Source organism: Anolis sagrei, chromosome 2 (assembly GCF_037176765.1).
Source record: "Anolis sagrei isolate rAnoSag1 chromosome 2, rAnoSag1.mat, whole genome shotgun sequence".
NCBI lineage: Eukaryota > Metazoa > Chordata > Lepidosauria > Squamata > Dactyloidae > Anolis > Anolis sagrei.
In genome coordinates, this window is record NC_090022.1 from 11,083,175 (window position 1) to 11,104,236 (window position 21,062).

Sequence of the window (21,062 nt, forward strand, 5' to 3'; positions counted from 1 at the left end):
CTGATTCACTTCCACTCCATCATAAAGCGGAAGATGCGACTGTGGATTCGGCAACAACATCATTCCAGCCCCTGGGAGGGGGAGAGAGAGGAGGGGGGGAAGGGGTGGAAAGCTGATCACAGAAACATGTCCCAGAGGTGAAAATTACAGTCCTGAAAAGAAACCTATGACTCTATGAAGACAGAAGCATCCTCCAGCCCAGGAACTGTAAAGTTTTGGAGTTTAGCAGTTTTTCTTCTCATGCAGTGCTGTGAATAGGTGAGACTGAAACTAGTCCTGGGCTTGGTAGTTGAATGGACTAAAGTTATTCTTGGTTGTCTGTTTGTCTTCCAGCTCAGTTTCAAGGCTCATCTTAGCTTCAGGATTCACCCGGGAACATACCGTATGGCTAATATTTCAGTCCCACCCATCAGTATGCAAATGTAGAAGTATAACTATACAGAATACTCCAAATCACACCGAAATTACACCTTTTGCAACCAAATACTTACCTATATACTCATCTTAAGGCCAAATGATCCTACACGTATGCCTTCTCTTGCTCAAAAGTATTGTGCATTTGTTACAATCCCCTGAAGGGAAAGTTACACTGGCATAAAACAGCAAAACACCCCAAAGGGTTCCTTCTTACCCTCCAAGGCTGCAGCCCCATCTCCTTCCTGCTTGAACTCCTTCTGCTGGAGGCTTTGGGTGGGGCCTGGTGGAGGTTTCTCAGATTCAGGGACATCAGGGGGGACTTCAAGGGTGTTAGTTTGGGCCTGGAAGAGCACAGAAAATTCCAGAAGTAGTATGGAGAAAGATCAGGGTAATCAAATTTGAGTAGAGCAGCAACCGAGCTCACAGTGGATATGGAGGTGAGACCAGGAGCGGCAGAGCAGGTGAGAAAAGAGGCCGAGGGAGCAGAGTCCAGCTTCTCCCTCACATCGGTCCCATCTTGGAAGGAAGGCAGGATGTACGTTTAATCTCTCCATCAGTCCCAAGGTAAGTAAACCCAAGAGGAAATGCCCTCACCTGTCCTTCCTGCTTCTCGTCCTCTGCCCGACTCAGGAGGAAGGCTTCCGCCAGGGCCACCGCCTGGGAAGAGGTCTCTACCCCACACTCTCGGACCCAGCTCCTCATCTCTCGGGGCAGGATGCTCATGAACTGCTCCAGGATCACCAGGTCCAGCATCTCCGCCTTGGAGTGTTGCTCTGGCCTCAGCCACTGGCGGCAGAGAGAGTGGAGGCGGCTGCAAACCTCTCTGGGTCCCTCGCCCTCTCGGAAGGAGGAATGCCTGAAGCGCTTCAAGCGATGGAACTGTATGTGTTTATCCAGGATCATCTGCGTAGTTATTTCCCAGGATTCCCAAATCTTCCCAGGAGCCCTCCCTGCTTCAGGTCCAGGTATGTTGGGTTTCTCCATGTTGGAACCACTCTGATGGAAGAACCCTTCTGTTTCCAAGATGCTCTTCCTTTGTCTTTTCTCAAGAAATCCCAGAAAAGGCTCGACTCCAAAATTCTCAGCCAAAAATCACATTTCCACTGTGAAGGAAAATCATAATTAGACAACAGGCTTTGGGAGATTTTTTTTTTAGAGTAAAAAAACCCCCCAAAAACCCTCAAGCCATTTATTTACTTATTTATTTCAGAGCCAGGTAATGCTGGGCCCTCCTTTCACTGGGTTCTCTGCTTCTCCAGCCTCCAGGCCCTTCTGGTTTCACTTGGCCTCCCAATGATCTCCCAACCCACACTGAATCCCACCCCACCCCCATCCCTGATTCCTTCAGCTGATGTCTCGTGATTCATAGTCTTCCTTATAAAGAACCAAGAGACTTTGAAACAAGAGACAAAAATTAATATAACTAAAGTAAAATATTTGGAAATCCATATTGTCATGATAAAATATGCTGTATAGTTTGAGAGAGATGGTATGAAAGGCATATGAATGTGTCCCAATTGGGTTGAAGATACCATTCCAAGGAACGAGGCCTGGAAAACTACAAGAAAGAGGTGAAGAACTCATGGACAGTAATTAAAAATTGCTGATGAGACCTGTGACAAATGATTAACTGTTGACATTGCTGACTTGACGGAGTCTTGGTGGAAAAACAACTTGTTTACATTGCCAAAGACAATGGTTGTTTTAAGTAAGGAAGTCAACACTGCGGCTCCTTACAGAAATGTTTACAAGGCTCCTGGATAAGGAAAGCCAATTAAACAAAATCAACATCTGTCCAGGAACTGATGGGATCTGCCTGTCAGCAATTTACACCTTCAGAATCACATCAACAGAAAACACGACATAAAAGGACCCCCCCACCTCTCTCTCTCTCTGAAAGTGTGTGTCAGACCGACTGAACACCATCGTGAATAGCCGTCTCCTCTCAAGAAGCGGATAATTGTCAACAAGAAGAATGGTAGGAACGCTTGATGAATGAATGATGAATGAGGGATTGAATGTTAGAGAAGATGTGTAAATGTTGATGCCACATCCCCCTTTGTCTATGTAACCAAGTTAATCGTTATAATGCCCAGGACTGGAGTCTGCGTCTGCATGAAAGTACCTAATGCAACCTGTCTCACTGAAAGCGGAAGAAAAGAACCTATTTCATGTTTTAAAAAGTACTTATAACAAGATGACAAAGAGAAACCCTGAATTATTAAACAACTTAAGGGGGGGGGGGAGAGGACCCAGGCAGGCAGGTGAGTGGGTGGGTGGGGAGGGGAAAGCCCTGGGCCTCTCTCTGCCTGCCCCTCTCTCCCTCCTCTGGAGGATCCCCAGCTGCTCCCTTGTGCTGACCCCCAATATCCCCTCTGCACCAGGCCCCTTCTCCCCATGGCGCCCAAGGCTCAAGGCCAGGCTCCATCTCCTTCCAAGAAGAGAGCTTAGGAAGGGGTGGTTTCCCTTCTTCTGGGTCAGGAGGCCAGCCTGGGAGGGAGGGAAGGAGGCCTGGGCCCACTTTGTCCCTCTCTCCCTCCAGGTGTGGTGGGCTTTGGCCCCTCTTTGGCCCTTTGGAGAAGGAATGGGAAGAAGACCCACCAGAAAGGGAGGAAGGAGGAAGAGGAAGGAGAGGCCAAAGGGGGAAACTCTTCTCTCCTCTCCCAGCCAGGCAAGGAAGAGTGAAGTGGAGGGAGTTTGGTTCCTAGAGGGGCAGGAAAGGCAGGTCTAAGGAGGCCCACTTCCTTCCTGCCTCTCTGGGAACCAAACTCCCTCCCCTTAACCCTTCCTTGCCCAGTGTTACACTCTAAGGAGGGGGAAAGAGCCTCTCTCCAAAGCCCTGCAACCAAAGGACTGAAGGTGAAGGCAGAGATTGAGTCATGGAAGAAGTATTCTGTGTTCATAGGATAGTTAAGATATAATCTCTCCCTGCCAAACGCTTGCTGCCCAACCCCACTGAACATTAAGGGGAATCCATCCCTCCAGGGAGCAGAGCAGAGCAGAGCCTCCACCAACAACAGAGAAAGAAGCTCAGCCCGGGGTCAAGGCCCAGGGCTCCCTTTTCCCAAAACGTGGGTGAGAGATACAAGAAAAGAGATTGAACAATAGGCTTAAAGCCAACCTCAAAAACTGTGGTGTAGACACCGAGAACTGGGAAGCCCTGGCACTTGAGCGCTCTACCTGGAGGTCAGCTGTGACCAGCAGTGCTGTGGAATTCAAACAGGCACGAATGGAGGACATAAGAAAGAAACGTGGCAAGAGGAAGCACATCAAGCCAACCCTGACCAGGACCGCCTTCCATCTGGAAACCGATGTCCTCACTGCAGGGTATCAGCCAACACATCTTAAATCTAGAAATAGTTTTCTAAGATCTACAGAGACACTTGCTGGAACACCTCAGCAAGCGAGAGTGCAAAAGCGGCAGGCTCAAACCCAGAACCTCAACCAATGGCTGATACCAAATGAGAGACTCCCCCCTGGGCACACAGAGTACTGGGCGACCTGGAAGGCGCTGAACAGACTGCGCTCTGGCACCACGAGATGCAGAGCCAACCTGAAGAAATTGGGCTACAAAGTGGAATCCACGACATGCGAGTGTGGAGAAGAGCAAACCACTGACCACCTGCTGCAATGCAACCTGAGCCCTGCCACATGCACGATGGAGGACCTTCTTGCAGGAACACCAGAAGCACTCCAAGTGGCCAGATACTGGTCAAAGGACATTTAACCAACTATCAAACTCACAAGTTTTGCATTTGTCTGTTTGTTTGCTTTATTCTGTTAGAAATGTAATATAATGGACTGGCTACTCTGACATGACAAATAAATAAATACTGCAGGAGATCATGCAGATCAAGAACAGGGCTCCACAGCCACCTACGGGCCCACCGCCAAAACCACCACATCAGGGAGACAATAATCCTCAAGCTACAAAGGACCACCTAAGTAAGTAAGTACAACAAAAGGACCCTTCGCAAGCAGGCTGTTCATGCCCACGGTCCTTGGGAAATCACCTTTGAGAAATCAGAGTTGTGTTAGAAGACTCTCAAAGATTTCCAGTCATAAGTAGGTATAAGTAGATCAGGGTTGGCTTGATGCACCTTCCTCTTGGCACGTGTCTCATTTTCACCCTCCACTCGTGCCTCTTCCAATTTATGCAGCACTGCTGGTCACAGCTGACCTCCAGTTAGAGCACTCAAGGGAATTACACATACCATGGTACCAGTGGATACAATTGTAGCAATGGTTTAGAAGTTCATCATCGTCATCATTTAATTACTTATTAATCACCCTCCATCCAAGATGCTCTAGGCGATTTACAAGCCAAATTGTAAAGGATAAAAATACATACATACAAATATTGATAAAATTAACATGGGTCAAATACTCTAGTAAAAAGCCAGGTCTTAAGTGCGAGAGTAAAAGGCCCTAAGTCACGCATGGCTCTCATATAGGGCAGCAATGCATTCCACAAGGCAGGGGCAGAAATAGAAAAAGCTCTGCGCCTGGTCCTTTCCAAGTGCACTTCTCTAGGACCCGGTATATAAAGTAAGTCGCGTTGGGATGGTCGTTGCGACCTCCGATGCTGGGAGAAGGAGAGACGGTCCCTAAGGTACGATGGACCCTGGCCGTAAAGAGTTTTAAAGGTCAGAACTAACATCTTATATAAACCACAGTAATCAGTTGGAAGCCAATGCAAATGCTGCAGCACTGGTGTTATATGGCATTTCCTGGGTGTCCTTGTGAGTATAATATAAATGGGTTCCTGAATGAAATGCATCCAACAATGATTATTTTGAACATCGTAATTTTCAAACTCTCATAGCCACATTTCGTTCCTTTGATGTAGATACCACTGAGCTAAAAAATCTGTATCTCCTGTGGAGAACAAACTCTCAAGTGTGTAATTTTGTAAGTATTCAAATGTGTTGTAACTTATGGTATTTAATGGATATGTTCAACAAATATTGATGTAATAACAAGTGTGAAGACTTTAATTTCTTAATTTCTTAATGTGTAAAATACTTGAATATTTAGTATTTCTACATTATAATCATTTTCAACATAGTAATTTTCAAATTCTCATAGCCAGATTTCGTCCCTTTGATGTAGATACCACTGACCCAAAAAAAATCTGTATCCCCTGAGGAGAATGTTCAAGTGTATAACTTTGTAAGTACTTAAATGTGTTGTAACTTATGACATTTAATGATACAGATGTTCTATATGTATGTTACTGGAGTAAAACATTGATTTGTACATTAATTTCAGTCCACCAGAGGAAGGCCTGAGGTAGGCCGAAACCGGTCGTGGATGGCTGATCCACAAGCTACTTATAAGAAGATACGACTGTACTATTATTATTATTATTATTATTATTATTATTATTATTAAACTTTATTTGTACCCCGCTAGCATCTCCCAAGGGACTCGATGCGGCTTACAAAGGCCAAGGCCTCAACACAACAACAGCGAACAATACAATACAATACAAGGCAAATTAAAAACATAAGCAATAACAAACATTACACTATTACACAATAAAACCATGGCCGGGCCAATGAAGGGTACAGGTTAAAAGTGCTGGGTGTGACAGGAGGTGTATTGGAGATTCTGGGCAAGTGCAATGTGCAGAGAGTCTTAAGCTCTGGTAAAGTGCTTCTCGGACAAAGTGCTGGGTTATCCTATTCTGGAAAGGCACATCGGAATAGCCAGGTCTTCAAATTTTTCCTAAAGACTGCCAACGTGGGTGCTAGTCTAATGTCTTTGGGGAGGTTGTTCCAAAGTCGGGGGGCAACCACAGAAAAGGCCCTATCCCTCGTTCCCACCAAATGCGCCTGCGACGCAGGTGGGATCGCAAGCAGGGCCTCTCCAGATGACCGAAGGGAGCGTGTGGGTACATAAGCTGAGATGCGGTCACGAAGGTAGGCAGGTCCCAAACCGTTTAGGGCTTTGTAGGTAAGCACCTGCACCTTGAATTGGGTTCGGTAGGTAAACGGCAGCCAATGGAGCTCCTTAAACAGGAGGGTTGACCTCTCTCTGTAAGAAGCACCAGTTAACATCCTGGTCGCCGCCCGTTGAACCAGTTGGAATTTCCGAGCCGTTTTCAAGGGCAACCCCACGTAGAGCGCATTACAGTAATCCAATCTAGAGGTGACCAAGGCATGGACCACCCTGGCCAAATCAGCCTTTGCGAGGTATGGTCGCAGCTGGCGCACAAGTCTTAGCTGTGCGAAAGCCCTCCCAGACACCGCCGACGCCTGAGCCTCAAGCGTGATGAATCCAGAAGGACTCCCAAGCTGCGGACCTGTGACTTCAGGGGGAGTGCAACCCCATCTAGCACAGGTTGCCACCCTATACCCCGGTCCGGTTACTAAAAATTTGCACCATATTGTTTGTTGTCGCTGTGAGGTTAACAGTGCAGCATATTTATATACTGTTGTTGAATTATATTATTGTTCTTGTGAGTAGCCTGGCTGCCGCAAGTTGGGAGGGGGAAAAGCTTAGGGGGGGGAGGAAGGGACTGCTTAAAGCGGGGAGGTTAATTTATGACACCATAAAAAATGTCAGAGATCTAGTGAAGCAACCTTCACTACAAGAAATGAAGTTCTGGTGGGACCACAAAGAAAAGAAGCATGACGAGAGCACAATGGGGGAAGTGAGAAGTATTTTGTAATGAAATGGAATAGAAATGGAATAATATTATTTTTAATAAAACGAATTGTGGGAGTTGAAGTTCAAAAACACCTGGAGGACCAAAGTTTGCCCAGGCCTACACTACACAGACAAACTTATTTCCTTAATTTATAAGATCCAGGGACTTAAATTTTGGCAAAATAGATCAAATTATCTCAGTCTCTAACACTGATAATTCTAAAATAATAGGACTCGTGTTTTTCATTTTAATATGGATTAAAAGTGTGTGTGCCAGGAGCAGGGGAACAGACAGGAGGTGCTAGCCAGAGATACAATTTGTACATCAAGGGAAATAAGATTACAAGCATCTTTTCCTTTGGATTGGCTTTAACAGAAGCACTGTCTTCAATTCTGGGATCCCAGCTGAAAAACAACATTCACAAACTGGAAAATTTGCAACGAAGGTGGTAAGGTATAAAGGTACTGATCAAAGGTCTGGAGAACAAGCCCTATGAGGAGTGGCTCAAAGAGATGGCAATGTTTAGTCTGAAGAAGAGGAGGCTGAGAGGAGACATGATGAGGGCCATGTATAAATATGTGAGGGGAAGTCATAGGGAGGAGGGAGCAAGCTTGTTTTCTGCTTCCCTGGAGACTAGGATGCAGAACTATGGCTTCAAACTACAAAAAAGAAGATTCCACCTGAACATGAGGAAGAACTTCCTGACTGTGAGAGCCGTTCAGCAGTGGAACTCTCTGCCCCGGAGTGTGGTGGAGGCTCCTTCTTTGGAAGCTTTTAAACAGAGGCTGGATGGCCATCTGTCAGGGGTGATTTGAATGCAATATTCCTGCTTCTTGGCAGGGGGTTGGACTGGATGTCCCATGAGGTCTCTTCCAACTCTTTGATTCTATAATTCTAGGGAGCAAGCTTGTTTTCTGCTGCCTTGGAGACTACGACACAATGGGACAATGGCTTCAAACTACAAGAGAGGAGATTCCATCTGAACATGAGGAAGAACTTCCTGACTGTGAGAGCTGTTCAGCAGTGGAACTCTCTGCCCCAGACTGCTCCATCTCCCCCAGAATGGGCTTGGACTGAATGGCCCATGAGGTCTCTTCCAACTCTATGATTCTCAGTATTATTAGTTATTGTTCATACTTTCTCCCAGTCAGGGACTCCAGGTTTGCAGGAGGTAGATACAGATTTTGTTAGACGTTATGCAAAAGTTTAAAATATAAATAAAATAAAATAGACCATTAGAAGAACAACAAAATAGAAATCACAGAACATGGAAGGACTTTTTTCCCATGCAACCATCCCCCAAAGTCCTGAAGAAACAAAAGGATCTTCAAATTTTAGATGCCCACTTTTTGATCCTAAGAGGGATATTGTCTGTTCGTCCATCCATTCCTTTCTCATTTAAATGCAATCTATTATATGTATTGTCGAAGGCTTTCATGGCTGGAATCCATGGGTTGTTGTAGGTTTTTCCGGGCTATATGGCCATGTTCTGGAGGCAATTTTTCTCCTGACGTTTCGCCAGCATCTATGGCAAGCATCCTCAGAGGTAATGAGGTCATTATCTCTGAGGATGCTTGCCATAGATGCAGGCGAAACGTCAGGAGAAAAATTGCCTCCAGAACATGGCCATATAGCCCGGAAAAACCTACAACAACCCAATCTATTATATATTGTAATTTCACATATTGCCCAGAGATAGATTCCCACCTTTTATGAGCAAAGCTTGATGATGTATTGTCGAAGACTTTCATGGCCGGAATCATTGGGTTGTTTTTTTTGTTGGAGGAGACCTCACTACCTCTGAGGATGCTTGCCATAGATGCAGGCGAAACATCAGGAGAGAATGCCTCTAAAACATGGCCATATAGCCTGAAAAAGCTTACAACAACCCTTGATGTTGTATTTTCTAAGCCAAACATGTAGCTGATGAACAAGCCCTTCCATTAATTTTTGCTGACTTTGTAAAGTTTCTTCTTTTAAAAAATATCTCCCTTATTTATTTCCATGGTATTTAAATACAATGAAGATTTCAAGATGATGTTGTGTCTGCTGCCATTAGTTATTTATTTTTTTCTCACAAAGTAGTATCCTTGAGCATACAGCAGCTGCAATAAAACAGTCTTTGTTTAAACTTCACAAAATAGGTGCATTACATCTTTGCCCTCAAACTCACGGTCAGTTTGCCTGAAAACATAATATTTCATAACTATTCTCTTTTTATATGTCAAAAACAGTTATGTTGCGGAAGAGATGCAAAACTGGAATCTGGGAAACCAGCTTGAAAGCATCTGGATCAGAATCAAGGGATGTGGGACTCATCCCGCCCCCACGTAGTTTAAAAGCTGACTCCATTTGGAAAAATTACCCCGCGCGCAGTGTAAGGAGAAAGGGAGGTGTGCACATGTGCAGCGCATTTGCGACAATAGGAGGGGGAGGCGTGTGCCTCCCTCACTGCTTTTGCCATGCATGCATGCCTCTCTTTCTCCTTTTGCCACATGCACGGTAACTTTTTCACAGCAGCTTTTATACTACATGAGGGCGCGATGAAAAATATATATCAAAGGAGCAGCAGAGTTGGTAATTGTCTGGAAAGGCACCCGGTGCACGGGCAAGAGGTGAGGGTCCTGGCAGAAAGGCATGAGGACTAAAGACGGGCTTTTTTCAGCCACATACCTTCTTGCCGGGACCCCCACCTAAGTATAAGCCGAGGGGAGGTTTTCCATCCTAAAAAAGGGCTGAAAAACTTGGCTTATACTTGAGTATATACAGTATGTATATATTTAAAATAAGTGGCATGACAATCGTATTTAACCCTCTCAAGGATTATCATAGGTGGGGTCCAACAATAGGTCCCCACCTTAGGGATTTAAATGATAAGAAAAAGGACTGCACCAAATCTTACGCTGAACTTCTCAAAGCATTCTGTTTGAAATCAGATGTTTATGCACAAAGACTGACCACGAGAAAGGCAGTCCAGTCCCATGGTGATGCCAGTGTCCAGAGAAGCAAAAGAGTTCTCCAATACCATCCCAAGTCAAACAAAGCAAAATAATCATAATAAAAAATGAACAAGAGTTCAAAACCAAGAAGAGAGTTGTCTAAGAGATCAGTCCAAAGTCAAGCCAAGTCCTACTTGAAGCCAAGGGAACCACACATATTCATTGGGAAATGTTGAATGTTTCGTCTACTGCACCAGAATGTCCATAACCTGCCATTTCTTTGTTGTGACACATTTTATTAGTTCTGTCCCAGCTCTTTGGATGGTTTCTCTCCTGTATGTCGTCTCTGATGGTTCAAAAAGTATGAACCCTGATAAATATATTTCCCACATGCCTGGCCTTTGTTTGTTTTTTAACCTGTGAGAATTCTCTGGTGCTTCATAACAGATGAGGTGTGAGTAAAACATTTCCTAAAATCTGGTCATCTGTATGGTTTTGCTCCTGTGTGAATTCTCTGGTGGCTTACAAGAGATGAATTCTGAGTAAAACATTGTCCACAATCCTGACATTTGTACAGTCTCTTTCATGTATGGATGTTCTGGTGTTTCACAAGTGATAACTTCCAAGGAAAACACTTCACACACTCCTAGCATTGGTATGGCTTCTCCCCTGTGTAGAGTCTTTCGTGATTCAGCAAATCTGAACTCGAAGCAAAACATTTCTCATACTTCTGGCATTGCTGTGGTTTCTCTCCCGTATGGAGTCTTTTGTGCTTCATGAAGTCTGAACTCCAAGCAAAACATTTCCCACATTCGTTGCATTGGTATGGCTTCTCTCCTGTGTGGAGTCTTTTGTGCTTAACCAAGTCTGAACTCCAAGCAAAACATTTCCCACATTCTTTGCATTGGTATGGCTTCTCTCCTGTGTGGAGTCTTTTGTGCTTCACCAAGACTGAACTCCAAGTAAAACATTTCCCACATTCTTTGCATTGGTATGGCTTCTCTCCTGTGTGGAGTCCTTTGTGCTTCACCAAGGCTGAACTGTCAGCAAAACATTTCCCACATGCTTTGCATTGGTATGGCTTCTCTCCTGTGTGGAGTCTTTTGTGCTTCACCAAGGATGAACTGTCAGCAAAACATTTCCCACACACCTGGCATTGGTATGGCTTCTCTCCTGTGTGGAGTCTTTTGTGTTTCACCAAATGTGAACTGGAAGCAAAACATTTCCCACACTCCTGGCATTGATATGGCTTCTCTCCTGTATGGAGCCTTTTGTGGCTCACCAAGGTAGAACTGTAAGCAAAACATTTCTCACACTCCTAGCATTTGTACGGCTTCTCTCCTGTGTGGAGTTTTTTGTGGTCCACTAAGTGTGAACTACAAGCAAAACATTTCCCACACTCCTGGCATTGGTATGGCTTCTCTCCTGTGTGGAGTTTTTTGTGCTTCCCCAAGCCTGAACTGGAAACAAAACATTTCCTACACTCCTGGCATTGGTATGGCTTCTCTCCTGTGTGGAGCCTTTTGTGCCTCACCAAGCCAGAACTGCGAGCAAAACATTTCCCACACTCCTGGCATTGGTATGGCTTCTCTCCTGTATGGAGTCTTTTGTGCCTCACCAAGCCAGAACTGCAAGCAAAACATTTCCCACACTCCTGGCATTGGTATGGCTTCTCTCCTGTGTGAAATCTTTTGTGTGTTGCCAAGCTTGAACTGCGAGCAAAACATTTCCCACACTCCTGGCATTGGTATGGCTTTTCTCCTGTGTGGAGTCTTTTGTGTGTCGCCATGCTTGAACTGCGAGCAAAACATTTCCCACATGCTTTGCATTGGTATGGCTTCTCTCCTGTGTGGAGTCTTTTGTGCTTCACCAAGGATGAACTGTAAGCAAAACATTTCCCACACACCTGGCATTGGTATGGCTTCTCTCCTGTGTGGAGTCTTTTGTGGCTCACCAAATGTGAACTGGAAGCAAAACATTTCCCACACTCCTGGCATTGGTATGGCTTCTCTCCTGTGTGAAATCTTTTGTGTGTTGCCAAGCTTGAACTGCGAGCAAAACATTTCCCACACTCCTGGCATTGGTATGGCTTTTCTCCTGTGTGGAGTCTTTTGTGTGTCGCCATGCTTGAACTGCGAGCAAAACATTTCCCACACTCCTGGCATTGGTATGGCTTCTCTCCTGTGCGGAGTCTTCTGTGGCTCACCAAGTGTGAACCTTGTATAATAGATTTTCCACATTCCTGGCTTATGAAAGCCTCAGTTTCTTCAAAGATTTCTTCTTGGCTCAGATCTGGCAATTTGTAATCGGCAACACATTTTGCTGATACTTTCCATTTACAGTGGCTTTTCCCAGCACTGAGTGTCTTGTGAAGTATAAGTCCCATATTTTGGGTAAAACACTGTCCACATACATTGCATTTGAAGGGCCTTTCTCTGGCAGAACACTCATCTTCTCTGTGGCTTTCCTGGCGCTTAGGAAGGCCCCCATTGTGTCCCAAATGCTTCCCGTGTTTGGTGTTCCAGTTATCTGCTGTGAAGAAGGAGGACAGAAACAATCATTCTTCAGTGTGTGTGATAAGGACTCTAGGGAAATGGTATAAGAAAGAGATGGAAATGATCTTTTATACAACATTGATATGGAAGAAAAGAAGATATAACTGCTGTCCTCACCCCACCCCTTGTTTGACTGCCTGGGGCCTCTAAGTTGTTGTTGTTGTTGTCTATTTAAAGATGGACACTCTTTGACTGACTGGCGTCTCTAAGGGAAAGGTGCTCCAGAGGCTACTTGTTCCTCAGACCAACCTGTTTTTTTTAATTCTGTCTCCTTCTTTCTGGGAGAATGGATGACTTTTCCCTTCACATTCCAATGCTTGCCTTTTTCTCTAGCTGAGTCTTTACTTTGCTACCACACATTTCACAATCGATCCCTCCTTTTCACTTCTCTCCCCCAATCTCCAGTCCTCTCTTCCCATGTTCGCTTAAGGTTGGATTTTTCTGCTCCAATGTAGAATGTCCTATAACTAATTTCAGAGTGCTAGAGAGATTGTATGACAAAGCTGGAAAGATACAAGATAGTGACTGTAAAGAAAAAGAGGAGAATAATGATGAAGGCAGAGAAGGGAACAAAAAAAGGAACGTCTGCAGAACTTGGCCAGATATAGTGACATCCACGTAACGCCACCCTGGAGAGAGTGGATATTGCCTCCTAACCATCCTGGTTTGTGAGGAGTGAGAAGACTGTGCGCCAGAGGGAAGAGCTGTTGATAAATCCATTTGCTGCAACAGAGGCTTCTTGGAAATGCCATTCTGTGGACTGTCCCTGTGTTCAGCCAATTGCCTTTGTTCTGCCAATACCTGTATAATTCTTCATGGTTTTACAGGGGAGCTGCAACTCCTTCACATATGAGAATTTAGGAAAGTGGCACGAGTTATATAAACTATTTCCTAACCTTTACAGTGCAATAAATATACAGTGTGTTTCAAAAAGATGGACTTAATTTGATTTCTGCAATTGTGAGCCTACCATAAATGACACTCTTATCTCTTGAAAGAGGGGGGCATAGAGTTTGATTATTGCTACATGCCTCTCCCAGTGCACAAAAACCCCCGAAACACAATTATTCACAAGCACAGAACATAAGCCCTGCCTTGAGGACCTTCAGTGATTGAGATGATTTCGGAAATTACTTCCACCAGGGAGCTGCTGACTGGGATCCTGCATTTTGAAATAGAAATTCCCATCAGTGAGGGAGCCTTACCAAGGCTTTCCATCCCATGAATCTCCTCCATGATCTGCACGTGCAAGGCTTTCTGATCAGGATTCAGGAGAGCCCACTCCTCCTGGGAGAAATGGACAGCCACATCCTCAAAGGCAACTGGACCCTGGTGGAAAAAGAACACATTTCCTTCTCACATCAGGGAAACCAAGAAAAATACTTACAAGGATCTCTTTCACACGATTTAGGTTTCTGTTGATTCAATGTTTTATGTGGAATAATGGCTTCAAACTACAGAACTCTCTGCCCCAGAGTGTGGTAAAGGCTCCTTCTTTTGATGCTTTTAAGCAGAGCCTGGATGGCCATCTATCAGGGTGCTTTGATTACAATTTTCCTGTTTCTTGGCAGGGGGTTGGACTGGATGACCCATGAAGTCTCTTCCAACTCTAGGATTCTATGCTTGAGCCTGGAAACAGTGACCCCCAGGCAGCCCCTTTCCTCCTCTCCCAGGAATCCTTCTGCTTACCTGATTCAGTTCAACTCGATCCCAAAGGGGAAGAATCGGCTGAGGATTCGGCAACAGCATCATTCCAGCCCCTGGGAGAGAGAAAGCAAGGTGAGGAAAACTGATCACATACTCATGTCTCACAGATGACAATTACAGTCCTAAAAAGAAACCAATGAGGAAATGGCTCCATGAACACTAGAGCGTTCCCCAGCTCAGGAATATTTTTTTTTTTTTTAGTTTAGGCCATTTTATCTCAAGCAGTGCTTTAAGTAGGTTGGATTGGAAGTAGTCCTGGGCTTGGTATTTCAATGGACTAAAGTTATTCTTTGTGGTCTGTTTGTCTTCCATCTCAGTCTTAGGGGTCATCACAGGGCCCGTCCAGACAGGACCTTTATTGCGGTATCAACTGCAATAAAGGAGGGCCTGTCCAGAGAAGAAGCCCCTCATTTCAGGAGAGCCAGCCGAAGCTTGTAATGGAGGATAGGTAAGTTTTTATTACCTTTCTAAGAGATCTGGCAGCTTGGGGGAAGGTTCTCCAGATGTTCTCTCAGGGTAGTCCGAAGGGAACACCTGGACACCTACCCCAGAAATGATACGCTTCTGGGATAAAGGCCTGTCTGGATGCGGCCTTGGCTTCTTACCCTCCAAGTCTGCAGTCCCATTTCTTTCCTGCTTGAGTTCCTTCTGCCTGAGACTCTGGGTAGCGTCTGATGGAGGTTTCTCTGATGCAGGGACATTAGACTGGGCTTCAATGCAGTTATTTTGGGCCTGGAAGAGCACAGGGTATACCAGAAGCAGTATGGAGAACAATCAGGCTCTTCAAATTTGAGTAGAGCAGCAACTGAGCTTACAGTGGACATGGAGTTGAGAGCAGAAGGGGCAGAGAAGGTGGGAAAAGAGATCAAGGGAGCAGAGTCTGGCTTCTCTCTCACATCGGTCCCATCTTGGAAGAAAGGCAGGACGTACATTTAATCTATCCATCAGTCCCCAGGTGAGTGAACCCAAGAGGAAATACTCTCACCGATTCTTCCTGCTTCTCGTCCTCTGCCCGACTCAGGAGGAAGCCTTCTGCCAGGGCCACCGCCTGGGAAGAGGTCTCTGCCCCACACTCTCGGACCCAGCTCCCCATCTCTGGGGGCAGGATGCTCAGGAACTGCTCCAGGATCACCAGGTCCAGCATCTCCGCCTTGGTGTGTTGCTCTGGCTTCAGCCACTGGCGGCAGAGATCGTGGAGGCGGCTGCAAACATCTCTGGGTCCCTCGCCCTCTCGGAAGGAGGAATGCCTGAAGCACTGGAGTTGTGTGTGCGCATCCAGGAATGTCTGCATAGTTCTCTCCCAGAATCCCTTACTATTCCTGGGGGCCCTGCCTACTTCAGGTCCAGGTGAGTTGGGTCTCTTCATGTTGGAACCACTCTGATGAAGAACCCAACCGTATCCAAGATGTTCTTCCTCCCTCTTCTCACAAGGGAAAGAAATCCCTCAACAGGCTCAGGCAACAATCACACTTCCTATGTGAAAGAAAGGCAGTATTAGACAACAGGCTTCGGGGGGGGGGGGGCTTTTTCTTGGTGAGTAAAAAACAAACAAACAAGCCCTTTATTTATGTATTTCAGAGCCAGCCTCCTTCCACTTGAGCCTCTGCTTCTCCAGCCCCCAGACCCACCTGGCCTCCCATTGAGCTCCCATTCAGTTCCAACCCACACTGAATCCCCCCCGTGATTCCTTTAGCCGATGCCTCATGATCAATGGAAGAAGAAGAACCAAGAGACAAAAATCAATACAACAACTCAACTAAAATACTTGGAAATCCAGGTGGCAAACAGATTGAATTATTTAAAACTCCAGCCTTCCAAGTGTTTTGGGCTTCAGCCCCTCTTTGGCCCTTCGAGGAGGTCTGGGAAGAAGACTCACTGGAAGGAGAAGAAACAGGAGGAGGAAGAGAAGATGATGAAGGAGAAAAGAGACAGGATGCAAGGAGAAGGAGGAGGAGAGAGAGGCCAAAGGAACAGACTCCCCTCTCCCAGCCAGGCAAGGAAGGGTGAAGGGGAGGGGGTTGGGTTCCTAGAGGGGCAGGAAAGGTGTGTACAAGGAGACCCACTTCCTTCCTGCCTCTCTGGGAACCACACTCCTTGCCCTTAACCCTTCCCTGCCCAGCTTACATTGGAAGGAGGGGGAAAGAGCATCTCACCAAAGTCCTGGATCCAAAGGACTGAAGATGATGGCAGAGACAGAGCCATGGAAGACAAAAGCCATATTCATAGGGCTGTTAGATATATTCTTTCCCAACCCCCACTGAACATTAAGGGGAATCCATTAGACTGGGGAGCAGAGGCATGGCCAATAGAGTGGAGTAATAAGCAGACATAGAATCATAGAATCAAAGAGTTGGAAGAGACCTCATGGGCCATCCAGTCCAACCCCATTCTGCCAAGAAGCAGGAATATTGCATTCAAATCACCCCTGACATATGGCCATCCAGCCTCTGTTTAAAAGCTTCTAAAGAAGGAGCCTCTACCACACTCCGGGGCAGTGAGTTCCACTGCTGAACGGCTCTCACAGTCAGGAAGTTCTTCCTCGTGTTCAGATGGAATCTCCTCTCTTGTAGTTTGAAGCCATTGTTCCATTGCGTCCTAGTCTGCAAGGAAGCAGAAAACAAGCTTGCTCCCTCCTCCCTGTGGCTTCCTCTCACATATTTATACACGGCTATCATATCTCCTCTCAGCCTTCTCTTCTTCAGGCTAAACATGCCCAGCTCCTTAAGCCGCTCCTCATAGGGCTTGTTCTCCAGACCTTTGATCATTTTAGTCGCCCTCCTTTGGACACATTCCAGCTTGTCAATATCTCTCTTGAATTGTGGTGCCCAGAATTGGACACAATATTCCAGATGTGGTCTAACCAAAGCAGAATAGAGGGGTAGCATTACTTCCTTAGATCTAGACACTATGCTCCTCTTGATGCAGGCCAAAATCCCATTGGCTTTATTTGCCGCCACATCACATTATTGGCTCATGTTTAACTTGTTGTCCACAAGGACTCCAAGATCTTTTTCACACGTACTGCTCTCGAGCGCGGCATTGTCCCCCATTCTGTATCTTTGTATTTCGCTTTTCCTGCCCATCCCCAGGCCGTCCCCAATACAACTGACTGTAACTCAGTGAGGGGCAGATTTCAATCCACTGATAAGTAAAATAAAAAAATAAAGGCTGAAATAGATTTGGTGTGCTTGAGGTTTTGATGGAGCAACTTATGTCTTTGCTCCTCAATTCATTGACCCGGTTGGGGATGGAAGATAGCAATACTAGTTCCTAGATAGAGTCATATTAGAAAAAATCCCTATTCATAGGAGAGTTAGTCAGAGGTATTCTCTCCCTGCCAAACCCTTGCTCCCCAACCCCACTGAACATTCAAGGTAACCCATCAGTCCAGGCAGCAGAGCAGGGCAGAGCATCCTCCTACCGCAGAAAAAGGTCTCAGCCCGGAGTCAAGTCCCAGGCTCCCTTTTCCCAAGGAGGAGGAACACAGACTTGGGTGGGAGAGACAACAAAAGCACCCACCACAAGCAGGCTCTTCATGCTCACGGCCTTGGAGACATCCCCCGCTGCAAGGGCTGTTCTCCAAAGCCGCACTCTGCAAAGCCTGGGAAAGCTTCATTCAGAGTTCGGTTAGAAGGGTGTCACTGAGTTCCACATTTCCATCTCAGCGGCGTATAGTGCTGGGTGCTTCAACGTCCATGCAGAGGCCACCCTGTCGGGAGCAGCTCAGGACTTCATGGCTACCACGTCAACTCTGGAGCGGTCCCAAGTGGTTTCTGGCCTAACCCACAGGGCAGGACAGACATTGGACTTGGATTTCTCTCAGGGAAGGGAGGAAGGTGGCTGTGTGGAGGAACTGCCTTTATTCCTCTTGCCATGGACCAGGCTTAGGCTTCCTGCACCCCTCACCTGCACAGGGCTGGAGGACCTATTGAAATGCTCCACCCCAGGAGGCTTATGGGCCCAGACTGTGAGGATTTGAAAAAGGACACCATGATATGGTGGGTTAACTGGAGAGAGATGTGTCAGCAGCCGATTGGCTGAGTGTGCCAGGGGCCAGGCTTCTGATTGGCTGGTGAGGCCAAGAGTTCTAACTGCCATTCTGCTGTTTGTGAAGAAAAATGGCTGGCTGCCAACTCCCTTGAAGCCTAATCCTTTTGAGGCTTGAGGCATATTTTGAGGACTGATTTCAAAGAGCTATTTCATTCCTCTGTTCCCTGCCTCAATTCAAAGAGATCGACGTACACATTGTTACCCTGTATACATCAGTCTCTTCATGCTCACGGCCTTTGAGAAATGCCCCACTGCAAGGGCTGTTCTCCAAAGCCGCACTCTGCAAAGGCTGGGAAAGCTTCATTCACAGTTTGGTTAGAAGGGTGTCACTGAGTTCCACATTTCCATCTCAGCAGCTTATAGTGCTGGGTGCTTTGACGTCCCTGCAGAGGCCATCCTGTTGGGAGCAGCTCAGGACTTCATGGCTACCACGTCAACTCTGGAGCGGTCCCAAGTGGTTTCTGGCCCAACCCACAGGGCAGGACAGACATTGGACTGGGATTTCTCTCAGGGAAGGGAGGAAGGTGGCCGTGTGGAGGAACCGCCTTTATTCCTCTTGCCCTGGACCAACGCTCATCTGGCCAGGCTTAGGCTTCCTGCGCCCCTCACCTGCCCAGGGCTGGAGGACCTATTGAAATTCCCTACCCCAGGAGGCTTATGGGCCCAGAGTGTGAGGATTTGAAAAAGGACGCCATGATATGGTGGGTTAACTGGAGAGAGTATCATAGAATCATAGAATCAAAGAATCAGAGTTGGAAGAGACCTCATGGGCCATCCAGTCCAACCCCATTCTGCCAAGAAGCAGGAATATTGCATTCAAATCACCCCTGACAGATGGCCATCCAGCTTCTGTTTAAAAGCTTCCAAAGAAGGAGCCAATCAGCAGCCGATTGGCTGAGTGTGCCGGGACCAGGCTTCCGATTGGCTGCTGAGGCCAAGAGTTCTAACTGCCATTCTGCTGTTTGTGAAGAAAAATGGCTGGTTGCCAACTCCCTTGAAGCCGGATCCTTTTGAGGCTTGAGGCATATTTTGAGGACTGATTTCAAAGAGCTATTTCAGTCCTCTGTTCCCTGCCTCAATTCAAAGAGATCGACGTACACATTGTTACCCTGTATACATCAGTCTCTTTACTTTTGTTTGTTTCACAAGCCTGAGTGACATTTTATTATTCAGCAGGATATATATTGGTTTAAATACTGAGGTAAACCTACTTACTCTGCTTATACTCATTTACCAACCCACACACAGAGAGAGGGCTTCCTGGCGGCTCTTGGGGAATTTCCCGCCATGCTGGTTGGTGCTCCTGTCGATGCTCTGCTCACTCGCTGGAATGGTGAGGCTGATAGGGCAAGAGACATCATTGCTCCTGGACGTCCCGTCTCTCATCTCAGAGCGAACCCAGCTCTTTGGTTCCCCGAGGAGCTGGCAGCAATGAAGCATGAGAAGAGGAGATTAGAGGGCGTGTGGGGCACATCTCACAGCGAATCAGACCGAACATGGACATGTGCGTATTTAAGATCGTATTCCGTGGCAGTGGAGGCCACAAAAATCTTCCATTCTGAAGGTTGTTAAATCCTGTTTCATAAGACCATTCGGCAGACCATTTCCACTCCGGTGGGAAGCTTGGGAAGTCGGATCTGGCCACAGTGGCCCACACTCGTTACATCCCGATTAGATTACTGCAATGCACTCTACGTGGGGTTGCCTTTGAAGACTGTTCGGAAACTCCAACTAGTCCAGCGAGAGGCAGCCAGATTGCTCACCGCAGCGTCATACAGGGAGCATACCACCCCCCTGTTGTGTCAGCTCCACTGGCTGCCGATCCAATTCCGAGCACAATTCAAAGTGCTGGTTTTGACCTACAAAACCCTATACGGTTCCGGCCCAGTGTATCTGTCCGAACGGATCTCCCTCTACGTCCCACCTCGGAGTATAAGATCTTCTGGGGAGGCCCTGCTCTCGACCCCGCCTCTATCACAAGTGAGATCGGCGGGGACGAGGAGCAGGGCCTTCTTGGTGGTGGCCCCTCACCTGTGGAATTCACTCCCCGGGGAAATTAGATTAGCAACATCCCTCCTTTCCTTTAGGAAAAAATTGAAAACATGGATTTGGGACCAGGCATTCGGACAATCTGGCAGATAAAGAAAGGACTTTGACAATTGGCAGGAACTGACTAAGTGGAATGGAATTATGGAACTCTGAAAGACGAACGCGGACATGAGATTAGTTTTATTGATTGTGTTATATAGGTCCGCTGGCTTTGTTATTTTTTTTGTTGGCTGATGGCATTGCTGACTTCTTCCAAACGAGGCAGTGCTGCAAACTCATCACTGATTTGTTGTTGTGGGATTTGTGAGAGGACCTCTTCAGCCACGTTGGAGCTGCGATTCAGGAGACTTTGGTAGTGTTCTTTCCAACGTAGTGCAATTGATTTTTTTTGTCCTTCAGACATTTGGTTCCATCTGATGAGCATAGAGGCTGTATGCCCTGGTTTCTTGGTCCATAGATTACCTTGGTGGCTTTGAAAAATCCTTGAGCATTATGGGTATCTGCCAGGTGTTACCAAGATGACCATGGCGTCTCAATCTGTTGCAGCCTTCTTCTGCCTTCGCAGCCGTTGTAACATGTACCATGTTATCCTCCGCCTGCTCCACTGTTGAGGTCTTTGGGTCTTCGGACTGTGCTTGGTCTGGAACCTCCCCAGTGGCCACTCCTGGAAGTGCACGATTCCAGTCATGT

General features: G+C 46.5%; 1 pseudogene; it reads right to left on the reverse strand.

Annotated features, from left to right (window-relative positions):
* The window catches only part of LOC132766023 (zinc finger protein 93-like), a 77,556-nt pseudogene that overhangs the window by 10,834 nt on the left and 45,660 nt on the right, over window positions 1–21,062 (reverse strand).